The 14,534-nt window shown below is 30.2% G+C and overlaps 1 pseudogene; it reads right to left on the bottom strand.

Moving 5' to 3' along the window:
- Positions 1 to 2,032: 2,032 nt before the first annotated feature.
- Positions 2,033 to 13,849, bottom strand: LOC137805498 (uncharacterized; annotated as a pseudogene).
- Between the last annotated feature and the right edge of the window lie 685 nt (positions 13,850 to 14,534).

Here is a 14,534-nt window from a genome sequence, read left to right as displayed (position 1 = left end):
AAACTGTTTAAAATAACATAATAATAAAAATTTATATATATGATATATAAATGTATTGAAGTCTAAGAAATTGTTTTTGTTAGAAAAGATGGCTTTAAACTAGAGGGGGGTGAATGGTTTAAAGGGGTTTTCGCAAACTTTTCAAAGCTAGAATGAACTTATTTCAGAAACCAATTGATTTAGCAATTCAGTTAGCCAAAACAGCAAGCAAAATTGTAATACCAGGAAAAACAATCGGTTGTTTCTTCGAAACAATCGGTTGTTTATACCAGCAAACAACAAACAAACTGAATTTAAAGAGATAGGGATAGAGAGATTGTACACAGTTGTTTATACTGGTTCACTCAAAACTAGAGCTACATCCAGTCTTCTCAGAAACCCTGAGGATATCCACTAAGCAATCACCACTTGATCACTTACACCACAACCAAGAGAATGACCTTGAACACCTCAAGAAACACACTCTCCTTGGCCAACACGAAGATTGCTGATCTTGAACACCTCAAGAACACACAGCCAATCTCAGCAACACACACAAACGAATTGTTCATCAGTTTACAAAGAATACACTTGTTACAGATGAAAATATGAAATCAATACAAGCAGAATCCTATTCAGCACCTTGATCAATCTCTCAACTCTTTTGCAATCTCAGAACTCTTTGAAAAACTCTTAGATCAAAACTATGTTTCAAGATTCTTTTAAAACATTAAAACAGTTTTTCAGAATATATCTAAGAATATAGTTTGTTATCAAATCTTAACAAACTCTTAATTGTATTTAAAGTTGATTGGTCAAAGCATTTAATGACTGGAGTGTATTCTATTAAAGCATTTAAAGCTCAGTCAAAGAAAACAGTTTTTCTGTTATGGTTTTAAAACAAACAATCGATTGTTTCCTCGAATCAATCGGTTGTTTTGTTACTTAACAAAAACACCATTCAAAAACAGTTTTCAAACTTTCTCAAAACACCTATGTGTAAACAATCGGTTGTTTCGACAAAACAATCGGTTGTTTCAACTTAGTTTGAAAAACATTTTGCTTTGATAAAATTGAGATGTTAATTGCTTTGAGATTTAATCTAAGGGTTGATTACAACATTGAACTACCCCAGAACAAAGCTTAAACCAGCACAACATCATCAAGCAAAGCAGAGGCTACATCATCCTTCAAAGGATTTGGATTCTTCAAAACATTGAACACCACTTGGTTCAACAGTTTTAACTCCAATATTAAGCATACCTGAAACATTGTGTCTTGTCGTGAAACCAAAATATTACACAAAGAAATTTTAAAGAGTAATTCTACAAATCATCAAAATATATTTTGAATAGAAATTAACTAATATGTAGAGAGTAACAAATAGACTCTAAAATTGTCCAAGTAGTGCTAATAATACATAAAATTTCATCATTAAAATTACTTTCTTTTCAATCAATCTTGATATTTGTCCTTAATGTCTTGAATGAGATATGATCATCCAGTCCGTAGCCCTGAATAGAATTTCACTCCATAAATCAACAGTTTCCCATTGCCTTTCAAGAGCCTGATTTGACAATTTATTAACAATCCTGGGATATTAAGTACACAAATTGATACACGAAAATTGCAATAGTAAGAATAAATTATGTAAATTAATAATTTAAGTAAGCAATACATCATCAAGTGCTTCAAAGAATAATCCTTATGAAGTGCTCCAGAGAAGCATCCTCATGAAGTGCGTCAGAGAATCAGCATTTATGAACTTTAATGTAACACAATTGTTTCTTCTGATAAGGAATTCCTTTAAAACATTAATGAAATTAACAAACTTTGACAAAGGTATTTCATAATAGGATCTAACACATTCTACAATTGATAAAGAATACGTACCATACTTTCAAGATGACCATGAATATATTTTTGGATAAAATAAGGTTCGTACAGACTTTTGTGTCACACAAAAGCAATGATCAAACCTATCAGAGACAGTGTATATTAGTTCTTAAATTGTTGTTCATATATTACAAAAAAGATATGAGAAATAAAAATATTTTTCAATTAATTAAAGAATTTTCATACCTCATATGTAAGGTTGTAAGTAAATACTTCAAACATTTTTTAATATTTCTCTGTAAACCACGTTAGTAGTTAAATTAGTGGTAATACCATTATCATCCAAAATCAATATCTTCAACCCTTCCTTAGATTTTACTCTGAAAAGAGAAACATATAATTGTCTGTGTGTAAACATTAGACGCGGTAGATATAGACCAACTTTATTGAGCATTTGACCTTGACTTTTATTTATTGTCATGGCAAAACACAAAGATATTGGAAATTTCCTTCTTTGAAACTTAAATGGCAAACCTGTTTCGAAAGGAGTCAAGTTCATTCTCGGAATAAATATTTGATCACCTATATTTTTCCCAGTAATAACTTTGGCACCAATAACATTTTTCCCCAAGTGAGTTACCTGTAATCTTGTTCCATTGCATAGTCCATTGGCTTGATCAATATTTCTTAGAAGCATTATTGGAACTCCAACTTTTAATTTAACACAATGATTGGGATTTCCAGAGCACACTGGTGCAAAAACATAAAACAAGTGCGACTATTTCGAATTTATAAATGCGGCTTTATAGCCGCATTTGATCAACACGCACTTGTAAATCAAGAAATACAAATGCGGCTATATAGTCGCATTTATAAATACCATTTACAAGTGCGGCTATTTGTTTTAGCCGCACTTGTATATGCCAAATCAATAAAAAAAACTAAAAATTTTTAAAACATCGTCAAACTTGTGTGAAGGCAACGTTGATGAAGAGTCATGGGAGCGCCAAGAACGGTGGCGGCAGCAGAAGCGACGGCGCACAGGGAAGCAGCGGCGGAGCAAACCAAAAAACCCACAAGAACCCACGAAGACAATGAAAGAGTACTGAGCAAAGCAAGAAACCAAACAAGGTAAGAAAACGAATGCCAAACAACGAAACAGTGCTTTGAGACCACCAATGCAAGGAAAAAAACATATATAAGAAAAACGAAAACATCTATGCATATATTTGTGAAGCTGAAGAGGAAGAAAGAGAGCTCAAGAAACTTACATTGACACAAATGGAATGCAAATGCAGCAGAAGGAGACGAACTTAGAGTGCGAACGCGAAACAAACGCAAAGACGAGAAAGAAAGTATGAATTGTGTGTGGCGTGCTTCAAATTTTTGGGTAAAAAAGGATTTACAGATGTGGCTAAAGGTAAAACCGCATTCGTAAATCAAGCGCTTTGATTTACAAGTGCGGCTATACAAATAGCCGCATTCGTAAATCAAGCGCTTTGATTTACAAGTGCAGCTATATAAATAGCCGCATTCATAAATCAAAATAATTTCAAAAATGCCACCGCGTTTTTTACAAAAGTGGGTAGCGCAAAAGCCGCACTAAATAAAGAGTATCCTTTTCATCTTTTTGCACTAGTGGCATTTGATATCATTCAAAAATTTAGTTGTAAACCACTCAGCTTGAGCAATTTCTTGTTCTTCAGATTCGCAAGGACTGTCCGAACTTAAATAAGTAACTTCAGATCCTGGTATTAATGATAAAATGAAATCATTCACTTGATTCACACATTTTGTTGTAGGACATAATATTGCACCATCATCAAAAGAACCATCAGATGTCACATTGTTTATGTAAGAGGGATAAACAAACTCAACTAACTGCAGTAAAGGTTGTTCAACATCTAAAATTAAATTCTCTTCCGGTATTTCAATCATTCCTTGTCCCAACTCATTTAACTCCATATCTCTATCTCCAATGTGAAGTATCCAATCAGAAAACTCTTTTATTTTTGTTTGACTTTGCATTGATGTATGACTCTTTAATCTCATATTCTCTGTAAGTTTTAAGATTTTGCAATGTTTCCATAACTTCGAGTAATTTATTGTTGCCTTCACAATGTCATTTTGATCCATTTTTTACGACAGGTAATATCTGACGAAAGTCTCCTCCCAATACAATTACTTTACCACCAAAAGGTTTAAGAGCATTTTCTTCACTTTCAGCTTTCATGACATCCCTTAAAGTTCTATCCAAGGCTTCAAAACATAACCTATTAATCATTGGGGCTTCATCCCATATAATTAATTTAGTTTTGATCAACAATTTGGCCCTAAGACTTCCTTGAGGAATATTGCAGGTTGACTTTTCATTTATTAACAAAGGAATGCAAAAGGTAGAATGAGCTGTTTTTCCTCCTGGAAGTAACAAAAAAGCTATACCGCTAGAAGCTACATTCAACGCAATCAACCCTTTTGATCTAATAGCAATGGAGAAAGTTTTCCACATGAAAGTTTTTCCAGTTCCTCCATAACCATATAAGAAAAAAAAAACCACCTACCTCTGACAAGATTGTTGTCATTATATTCTCATAGACTTCCACTTGCTCCGAAGTAAGAGATTGAAAAAGAGAACAATGCATTTCAGACATTTCTATTTTGTCATAATTGAATTCATCAATAATGAATCTATTTTGATAAATAAAAGAATTTGAATGAATAGGTTGTGGCAGACTTGGAAAGTCTTTCAAACACTTACCATTTGAAATTAATAACTCTTCTACTTGTAGAAGACAAAGATTTTGTATTTGAGCATCTTCAATTCTAAGAATTAGGAAAGAAATTATATGTCATACAGTAACTATAAATTATAAATTATAAATTTCCAAGAAATAAAAAATTTATACCTAGTAGGACAAACTCCTTTCTTTTTTGGTATAAAATGTCATCTGATAACAACTTCCATGTTTTGTTCCACACTTCATCTGGTCTAGACATAATATTCATCAGTAAAAGGGTAACAAACAGTCTTCTCAACTAATTTCCCGAAGCAAGGTCATTGGACTTTATAATGGCATCAATAAACTCTTTATCATCTGCCAATAGCCTCATTGCATAGCATGCCTCTTTATATGTTTGGTGAATGAAACCATTAATAGTTTTGATACTATCATAGTTACAACAACCATTTTGATAACTCAACAATAACCTCAGATAATATAATTCCCCTGACCCTACATGAATATATGTTAACCTTCCAATACTAACACCAATTTTCCTTGGCTTCCACTCTCTTTTGTCTGCCATCCAAACAAAATATCTAGGGTATTCACAATAAGTCAAATTTTTTCCCAGTGGATAAATTTTGTTAGCTTCAAACCAAGCTAAAAAAATTGTTCTTTTATGTTCATTGAAGTTCAATATTTCATCAATGTCTTCATTGTCTTTAAAGAGAATTGGTTGCTTGTACAATAGATGAAAAGTCAATCGTTGAACTGGAAGCCATCTATGATGAATATCAAAGGCAAAAGTTCTCCACACAGCTTCACATGGGGATATGTATCTACAATCATAATACTGTTTAATTTCATCAATAATTGGGGTCTCTGTAGAGTCTTTATCAGCAGTAGTAATTTTCAAATTGGCTCTATCTGGACCCTTGTTCACATATTTAAACAACTACTTGATTGAATTTGATTTGTTGCAATATTTTGTTAACATGGGCTTGGTACCTCAGTAGTAGCAATGGGCTATATGGCACAACATTTCTATTGTCCAACTTAATTCCATTTTTAAGAATGAATGTTCCATTATCTTGACGTTTATAACATGGATATCCATCCTCATCAATAGTAGTCAACAATTTAAATTTCTTGGGGTAAAATTTCGAACATCTACCGTTAATCATGCAAGGTGAACTTATTCGACTTACCCCACAAGGGCCATGTATCATGTAGGTTGCCACTGCCTTTGACAATTCAGGATATAAAATTGCATCCGGTAATTCTGCAGAAATGACTCCATCAATATCTGTTGGAGTTCTTAAATTTTTCTATCCATCCAACCACAATTATATGTGGGCATGAGGTAAACCGCTTTTTTGAAATTCCACAATGTACATACCTATGAGAATATGAAAAAAAATCTTCAAAATGTAATACATAATAATATAGTAAGGAAACTGTTAAATATGGGTTAATGTGGATTACCTGCATTAACTTTGCCAAAATAGTCATCTTTTTTTAAGTCAATCATCATTTGATCTAATTTCATCTTGAAAACTCTACAAACAATGTATGGCCTATCAGCAACAGTTAATCCTTTTGACGTAACAAAGTCACGTATCTCATACCAGTTTACGTTGCAGGTAATAGTGATAAATAAATCAGGATATCCAAATGTTTTGCAAATGGCCATAGCATCTTGGCAATTTTTGAACATATACCTCATTCCTCTTGTAAAAGATGCAGGTAAAACTATACGCTTTCCAATTGCAGAAGAATTTTTTTCTCCTCGATTCATTGCTTCTTGTACACCTTGCAAAATATCACAACGGATTGTTTTTTGGTTTAGCCTTATGAACGAAAATCTTTGAGCTTCAACCATTGTATATGCATCAACCAAAAACTGTTGAAACAATCGACGTGAATGGACTATATTCCCAAACTCCACATTTCTTTCTTGAATTCTAAATGCAATAAATTCCCTTAATGAAATACGACTTCTCTTACATTCTTTGCTCTTACTTCCAAAATTCTGTATTGGAATCTGTTCTTGATAGCCATCCTTTCCAAAGGGGAATATTAATCGATATTGTAATAGAATCAAGGCTATATGTGTTTCATGAAGTCTAAACAATTGCCCTGAACTTTTTTTCACTATGATATCTTGCTCTACATCCATGTTGTTATTTCATCTGTTGTAGGGGTATTGTACACTTTTGGATCTTTACATCATTATGTACAAAATCTCTTACCTTTCTAAAACTTTTTGCCAAAACATTGTTGTCATCAATCATCTTGGTAAGATCTTCATTCAAGGATTTGTCAAACTTCACATGTTTCACTTTCGACCTATATGCAATTTTTAAAAATATATCACTAAAAATTATCTTTGAATTAATTCAATAAATAGAAAGTAAATCAATAAAGTAACTGAATATAACACATACCCAAAGTGAGATAATCTATTTGACACTTCATTTTGAGTGTCATATATTTAAAGTTGTGCAAACTTAGGATATGATCCACTATCCGGGAGCAAGCTTCCAAGCCTATGATAGTTTTGTCCATGCAAAATAAATTGAGGAGGTCCATATCCATCATTTATCAAAGAATGAAAATTCCCTCCAATTGAAGTAAATGAAAACATACTATTGTAAGTTCTAATATTTTGTAGATAGTGTTGACTTTGACTATCTTGCCTATTTAATAACCCTAACAGCAATTTAGGAGGTTCTTGTAGGAAAGGGAGTTGTACTTTTTCCTTTTGACAACAAATAGAAAAATCAACGTTAACATAAGTCTAAGATTTCTGAGATCTTTCTTCATACCACACCTCGCCCAAGCAATATTCACATTGAATAGTAGGTTGTCCAAATTCAACAATATCTATTTTCAGAAAATTAAGAAAGGTGATCTATTACTTTTCTGAGATAAATTGATTTAGTTTGCATGAAGAAGTGAAGAAGTTAGAGTTAAAGATATGCACCTTCATTTTCAGCTTTTGAATATAATTCAGAACTATAAACTTTTGTGGTGTCATCTGAAACAAAAAATAATAAAAGAAAGTGGTTGTTAAAAAATTAAAAAAAAAATTATAAATTAACAATTTTTAGTACCATTATTTTCTTCATTTTGCACATCTTTGTCAAAATTCAATCTCTTAGTCACTGAGTCAAGGATTTGAACACTGTATGTACGAAACTTGTTATGTAAGTTTAGTGTGTTACTAACTACATACCCTACACTCCCTGCAACTGGATTACTTGGACAAAATATGTTCAAAAACAGCAATTAAGTAGTAGTAAAACCATTAGTATGATTTTGAAATTTACTTGTCATAAAAGAATAACGAAAAATAATTTACATTGGTTTCCTGAACTAACATTGAAATTTAGGGGTAGTACAGATTGTTTGTAAACATGACAATGTTGAGAAGTTGTATCCATCACGTTCAAATGATTCTTAGGGGTCACTGATTGAGAAACACAATGATTTAGGTTAAAAAAAGTGTCTTTCATTAAATGAATTTTCATTTGAATGATAAATTATTTTATAAGTCATTATTGAAGGAATAAATGTACGAAAATGAATAATGTTTCAGTTTATATTTCTACTACCTCTACCTTGATCACCCTTTTGCATCTTTCCCAAAATGTGCACAAATACAAACAAAAAAAATAGTTTCCAAAAAAAAAAAGAAATAAAATTCAAATGTGTTATTGCTATATATTGTAATCAACTATAACGAATAATGGATTGTAAACTAACCATGAAGACGTTGAGTGAGGCTAATGTCTCCATGAGTAATTGTTTGCATTGATGACATTGCTTTGGTAGTAGAATGCATCATGTTTAAGTCATTGTTAGGAGTAAGGTTGTGAGAAAAAAGGAAATTTGAGCCTGTAATTCCAAATGTCTGAGAAGCAAAATCCTGACTTGATTTAAGAGTACTTTGACCTACAACAAAAAAGTTTCAATGAGTGATACAATAAGATAAATCAATTAACAATCACTATATAAGAACTTATAAATTCTTTTACATTAAAGTTAATCTTTCGAACTTTAACATTTCATTGTGTTTGAACCATATATATATATATATATATATATATATATATATGATAATTATTATTACTTAATGATTCCAGCTGATTAAGAAAAAATATAGTAAAACATAAATTAGTACTATAATTAATAAATCTAAACTGTCTGTATATTTGTAATAATACTATAATTGTAATCAAACCATGTGAATGATCCATTAAGAACTAACCATGAACCTGCACTGTAAGCCCAAATTCTTCATTACTAATTGTACCCATTAATGACAATACTTTTGTAATTGAATGCATGGTGTTGAATTCATTGTTAAGAGTCAGGTTTACATAGACAAAATCATTTATGCTTGTATTTTGAGAAGTTTGACACAAAAATTGCTTACTTGAGTTCACAATAGTTTGACCTACAAAAAAAAATGAGGCATAAGAGTTGACTTTAGTACTATAATTAGAAATTTCATTGAATGACATACTGTGAGAGTTAAATGAAATAAAATGTCATTGTTACTACCTCTTCTTTTATCAACCTTTTTTCGCTGATCATAAATGAAGTTTTTCCTCTTTGCCTTTGCAGATTTGGCAACATCTGATTAATATAAAAAAAATGATTCCACAAAAACAATATATATAAAAATTAAAATGTTTATTGATGTAGTATTAGTCTAAATTATAATGAATATAATTTATAATACGTTTTCACTAACCTTGAAGCAGTTCTCAATTACTAACATACCCATTGATGACAATACTTTGGTTGTTAAGTGCATTAATTGATTGTTGGGAGTAAGCTTCTCATAAACAGAGATATTTATTATCATAATTCGTGATGCTGGAGAATCAAAATCGTGACATGAGTTAGGAGTACTTTCACCTACAACAAAAAGTCAGAATGAGTGATAAATAAGGTAAACGAATGACAAATTACTATGTATTTCTTTTACACATTTGATATCAATTGAAAATTAATTTGAATTGGTTTTACACATTCAATATCAATTGAAAAATAATGTTAATTTTATTTCAAAAATAAATATAAATTTAAATATATATATATATAAGGTAATTAGGTTTCACTACCTTTTGTTTTAACTTCTTTGTTGCGCAGTTCATATAATATATTTCTTTTTTTTCTTCTGGCATATTTTCCATTATCAGCATCGAGAACTAAAAAAAAAAAATTACAAAGAAAATCATATATAAATAAGATACAATACTTTTGAAGTAAAGAATATTCTTAAAGTTATGCTTACCATTGTTGGATTCAGATATGCATGTTGTGTTTGGATTTTGATTCTCTGAAAAATAAAACTCATGTAAAATAATAAGTAAAATTATATACAGACACTAAAGTCGTTAAAAACTATAACATACCATCTATTTTTTTATATATTTTTACCATAAATTGTGTTGAGAGTTCATTCACTCTTACATCATAACTGATTATTAACTTATTTTATGAACCTAATTTTTAAATATATATAATAAAAGAATTACATACCATTAAAATTAAGTTCATAGAATTATATGAGTTAAGTGTATTCCATTTGGATTAACATGTTTCAAAATAATAATACATGGATAAATTTTGACATGTAGTATTATTAATGATAAAAAAAGGTAATTATGTTTCACTACCTGTTGTTTTGACTTTTCTGTTGCGCAGTTCATAGAATATATTTTTTCTTTTTCTTCTGGCATATTTTCCATTATCAGCGGCGAGAACTAAAAAAAAGAAATTATAAAGAAAATCATAAATAAATAACATACTGTACTTTGAAGTAAACAATATACTTAAAGTTTTGCTTACCATTGTTGGATTCAGATATGCATGTTGTGTTTGGATTTTGATTCTCTGGAAAATAAAACCCATGTAAAACAATAGGTCAAATCATACACAGACACTAAATCTATTAAGAACTATAACATACCATTTATTTTTTTATATATTTTTACCATAAATTGTGTTGAGAGTTCATTCATTCTTACATCATAATAAACTATGAACTTGTTTTCTGAACCTAATTTTTAAATATATATCTATATCTATATGTATGTATATATGACACTTAAAAATCTAAATATATGTTGTAGTTGTTGTACCTGATACATTAGAATTTGTTTGAGAAAGGCTAACAATCATATTTCTTTTATTAATATTTTGCTTCAGTTGCTCTTGAAAGCTGAATGATTGAACTTCAGGGAGTACTGTAAAAGAACAAATATTTTCAGCCATAAGAGTATGTACTGTTTTGAAGAGTAAGTGTGTACAATATATTGTTCACGCTAGCTTTGTTTTGACTGTTTGTTTTGACGCCAATTTTTACGGTGCATGGTCAGGAACGGGACTTCCTTATATGTTATTACTTTGACATAATGCAAATATTGGAACCCTAAACAATAAATACAAAGAAATAAAATGAGATAAGTAAACATAACCACAATAAAATAAAAATAAAGAGTAAACCAAATAAACTGTTTTTGTTTCCTCAAAATGGAAACTTGATGCTTCCTAGCAAAAGGAAGCAATACTTGCAAAATAAAATAACTTAAAAAAACTAATATAATTCAAAACAATAACTGATTATCCTAAAAGCTTAAGAAATATAATTATACACTAAGTCTTTTGTAGTGACTCATCATCAGTAGTAGAACCCTAATATCAGAAGAGGGCTTCTTGTTATAACATTCAAATATAATTTTGTCATCTTCACGGATAGAATGAATACGACAAAATTGTTTCCACCTGTTATAGAGTGTAACGCTTCTGGAAGGAAACCTAGACTTGAAAATGTTGCTTTCCACATCTTGTAGCCATCCATGTAGAGTAACCTTCTTGAACTTCCCTCTACGAACATATTCAGCAAAAGGAGAAGGTAGATCCTTAAACAATAACCAAATTATTAGTTAATAATTAGTTGATAAAAGAAATAGAATATATCAATAACCATTTAAAAAGAAAGGATGGTAAACTGACCAGATATCCTCCATAGACCTGTTTTGAACTCAACTTTAAGCCAAAATGTATAAAGGGGCCATTGTTGAGCGGCTCCCTCCCTTGAACATCCTTTAGAAAATTTCTTATAACCATTTCACATAACTCCCACATAAAAACAGTTATATTGAAGGAGTTATTACCCACGTAACGAAACAATATATTGTGGTGACCTTTAAACCCATAAAAATCACTCAAACTAGACCATCCATACAAATTTTGGGGACAAAGTATATCTTTGTTATAATATACTATATGAATATTTCCTTGACTGTCGTTGAGGGTCCATTCCTCATCCAGTTCATTTTCAAACTCGATGGTGAATGCACGATCCACGTGTCCATTCTATCCATTTTAAAACCATAAAAATACTCAAATAACTAAAAAAACTATGAAAAAATAGGAATTTCATAAAGAAAGAAAAAACATACCTCCCTACGAATGTTAACTGTTGTAAACAGACCTCTAGCATAAACTTTTACCATCTCTTCAGTGGAATCCATGTCAAATAGAACGAAAGTAGTGGAATTTGTTTCATCAATCACTCGCAACTTCAACTTATACCTGAAATATAAAATACATAAAGGTTTACAAATTCTATCTATAATTTAATTAATATAATTAATAATTAATTAATAGTTAATTATTAACAAAATAATAATTAAAATTAATAATAAATAATTAATATAATAATACAATAAGTAATAAGTATTAAGGAATATGTAATTAAAAATAAATTCAGGCAAGTACAAACACTACCTCTGTTGGACTTTGATAACATGTTTGTTATATTTCTCACAAAAAAACATTTTGGAATCAGGGTAAACATTTTTACCGCATAAGCAAGTTGTGTACCACCAATCGTCATCAGCTACAATATGTTTTATTTTAGTTAAGATAACAAAAGTGCTTTCCTGTAAAAAGAAAAAAAAATGATCTTAAAATATTAATAATTCATTTCAATAAACTGTTAAAAAACATTAGTAATACCTCTTTGCAATCTTTCAGGCCTTAAATAGTATTTCTATGAATGAAGCTGATGAATTCATCCTCAGCATTCTGTTTTTCGGAATCACACAATTGACTGAGTCCCTGTGTAGGAGAATCTATACTTTCAATCATCCTACACATGTAAAAGTTGTGGTTAGAAAGGTTCATACATTTTAAGTATCGAATAAGAATGTATTAAACTAACCTTTTCTTGAGTTCGGTTGCATCTTTGAACTGTATATTATATATTATTTTCGTACAGTCCAAGCAATTTTGTAGAAAAACCTTGTCTACATTAAAATATAATGCATTGTTTTATAACAAATATCATGTAAATACAATGATCAAATAAAAAAATTTAAATAAATTAGAAATTCATCACTTCACATACCCTGGAAAATCTTTACTTTAGCAAAGTGCACACTGATGACAATATTTTCCACCTCTCCAGATGATAGAAATGCATTGAGCTCACCAACATAGTTACCAAATAAAGTACACTCAATGCGGTAGCTGTTGTAAGTTAAAATTACAATTGTAAGAAAACGTATTTTGGATTCGTTGTGGTACAAAATATTAGCTTATCCATCAGTTTCAATAGAAATTGCATTTAACTTAGTTGTTGACCCTGGTCTATTCAACTCTCTTTCAGTTTCCACACCAGTTAATATTCCAATAACATCTGTACAAACATATTCATTTAAACACATGTCGAAAGAAATCTGTTCAAGTAAAATAATATTACCAACCGACTAAGTAATCCGTATCAAAACCAGGCGCCTTTAACACAAAAATTGGTGTGTAATGAGGTATTGCACATGAAACCAGATCATTACCAACACATGTTACTTTGGTTCCAAACTGGAAATTTATTTTGTATTGATGACAGGTAGTGCGATAAGATCCTGAATTAGTAGACACACTAAAGAAATTGAAGGAATAAACTTTATCCTCAAAAATATCATTTTGAAATTTATAAATTAGAGTTCTTCTAACGAAAACATGAATTCTATCACCCTGAAAGATAGCAACAAACATTAAGCATGATTAATAAAAATTACATTAAACTGTAGTACAAAAAAATATAAAAGAAAATGATAAAGTATTTTACATCTTTGTCTTGTATCACCATTTCAATGGAGAATGGAAACTTTTGTTTTCATGAAATCAGAAACAAACCACAGACGTATAACCCTTGCTATCAGGATCCAATTTTCACTTTGTGGATTAACATCTTTGACACAATTTGTATTTTGTCTTAACACAAACATTGTAAGGGTGACCTTTGAGTAAAAGGAAAATGTAGAATGCAATGGTCAATGTGAAACACAAAACATACCAATATACGTATATATATACTGAGGAAGTGGTACAAAATTATTTTCAAAAATATCAAAAAAACAATTTTACATAATAAAGTATAACAGTATTGTGAGACAAAAACAAACATTCCAATTTTCAAATGGGATATAGTTTTAGCTAAGAACAAAGATGAATTTAGTTCAAATATGTCATAAGACAAAAATAATCATAAATAACATTAAATAAATATATAGGTAATGACAAAAAACTTAAGTTTTTAAATGTTCAATGAATAACAAAAATGAAGTTAAGCATCTCAGGTTTCATACAGAAGAGATTGAGCATATAAAAAATCGAAACTTTAAAACGTGCAAACAATTTTGCTTTTAGATTGAAAAAAAAAAGTTTCTACTTTCAGCATTGCGATTAATGAACTTGTTGTTTGACTTTTAAAAGTCAGGTTGCATAAAGAAAACATTTGAAAAGAAAGTACAACATTTTTTAAATTCCTAGCATGATCTGAAAACCCTACTATGCAAATAAATGGAATTTTAGGTAGGTTTGCTTAGGACATTTGCAAAAGAGGATTCTTGTTTAGCACAAAAAAGAACCCTTGCTTTGAAATCTCTGAAATAATACACAAATTGCCAGAAT

Source organism: Phaseolus vulgaris, chromosome 3, assembly GCF_000499845.2.
Source record: "Phaseolus vulgaris cultivar G19833 chromosome 3, P. vulgaris v2.0, whole genome shotgun sequence".
In the NCBI taxonomy this organism is placed as follows: domain Eukaryota; kingdom Viridiplantae; phylum Streptophyta; class Magnoliopsida; order Fabales; family Fabaceae; genus Phaseolus; species Phaseolus vulgaris.
The sequence above is the reverse complement of the archived record's forward strand: the minus strand, read 5'-3'. Positions and strand labels throughout refer to the sequence as shown.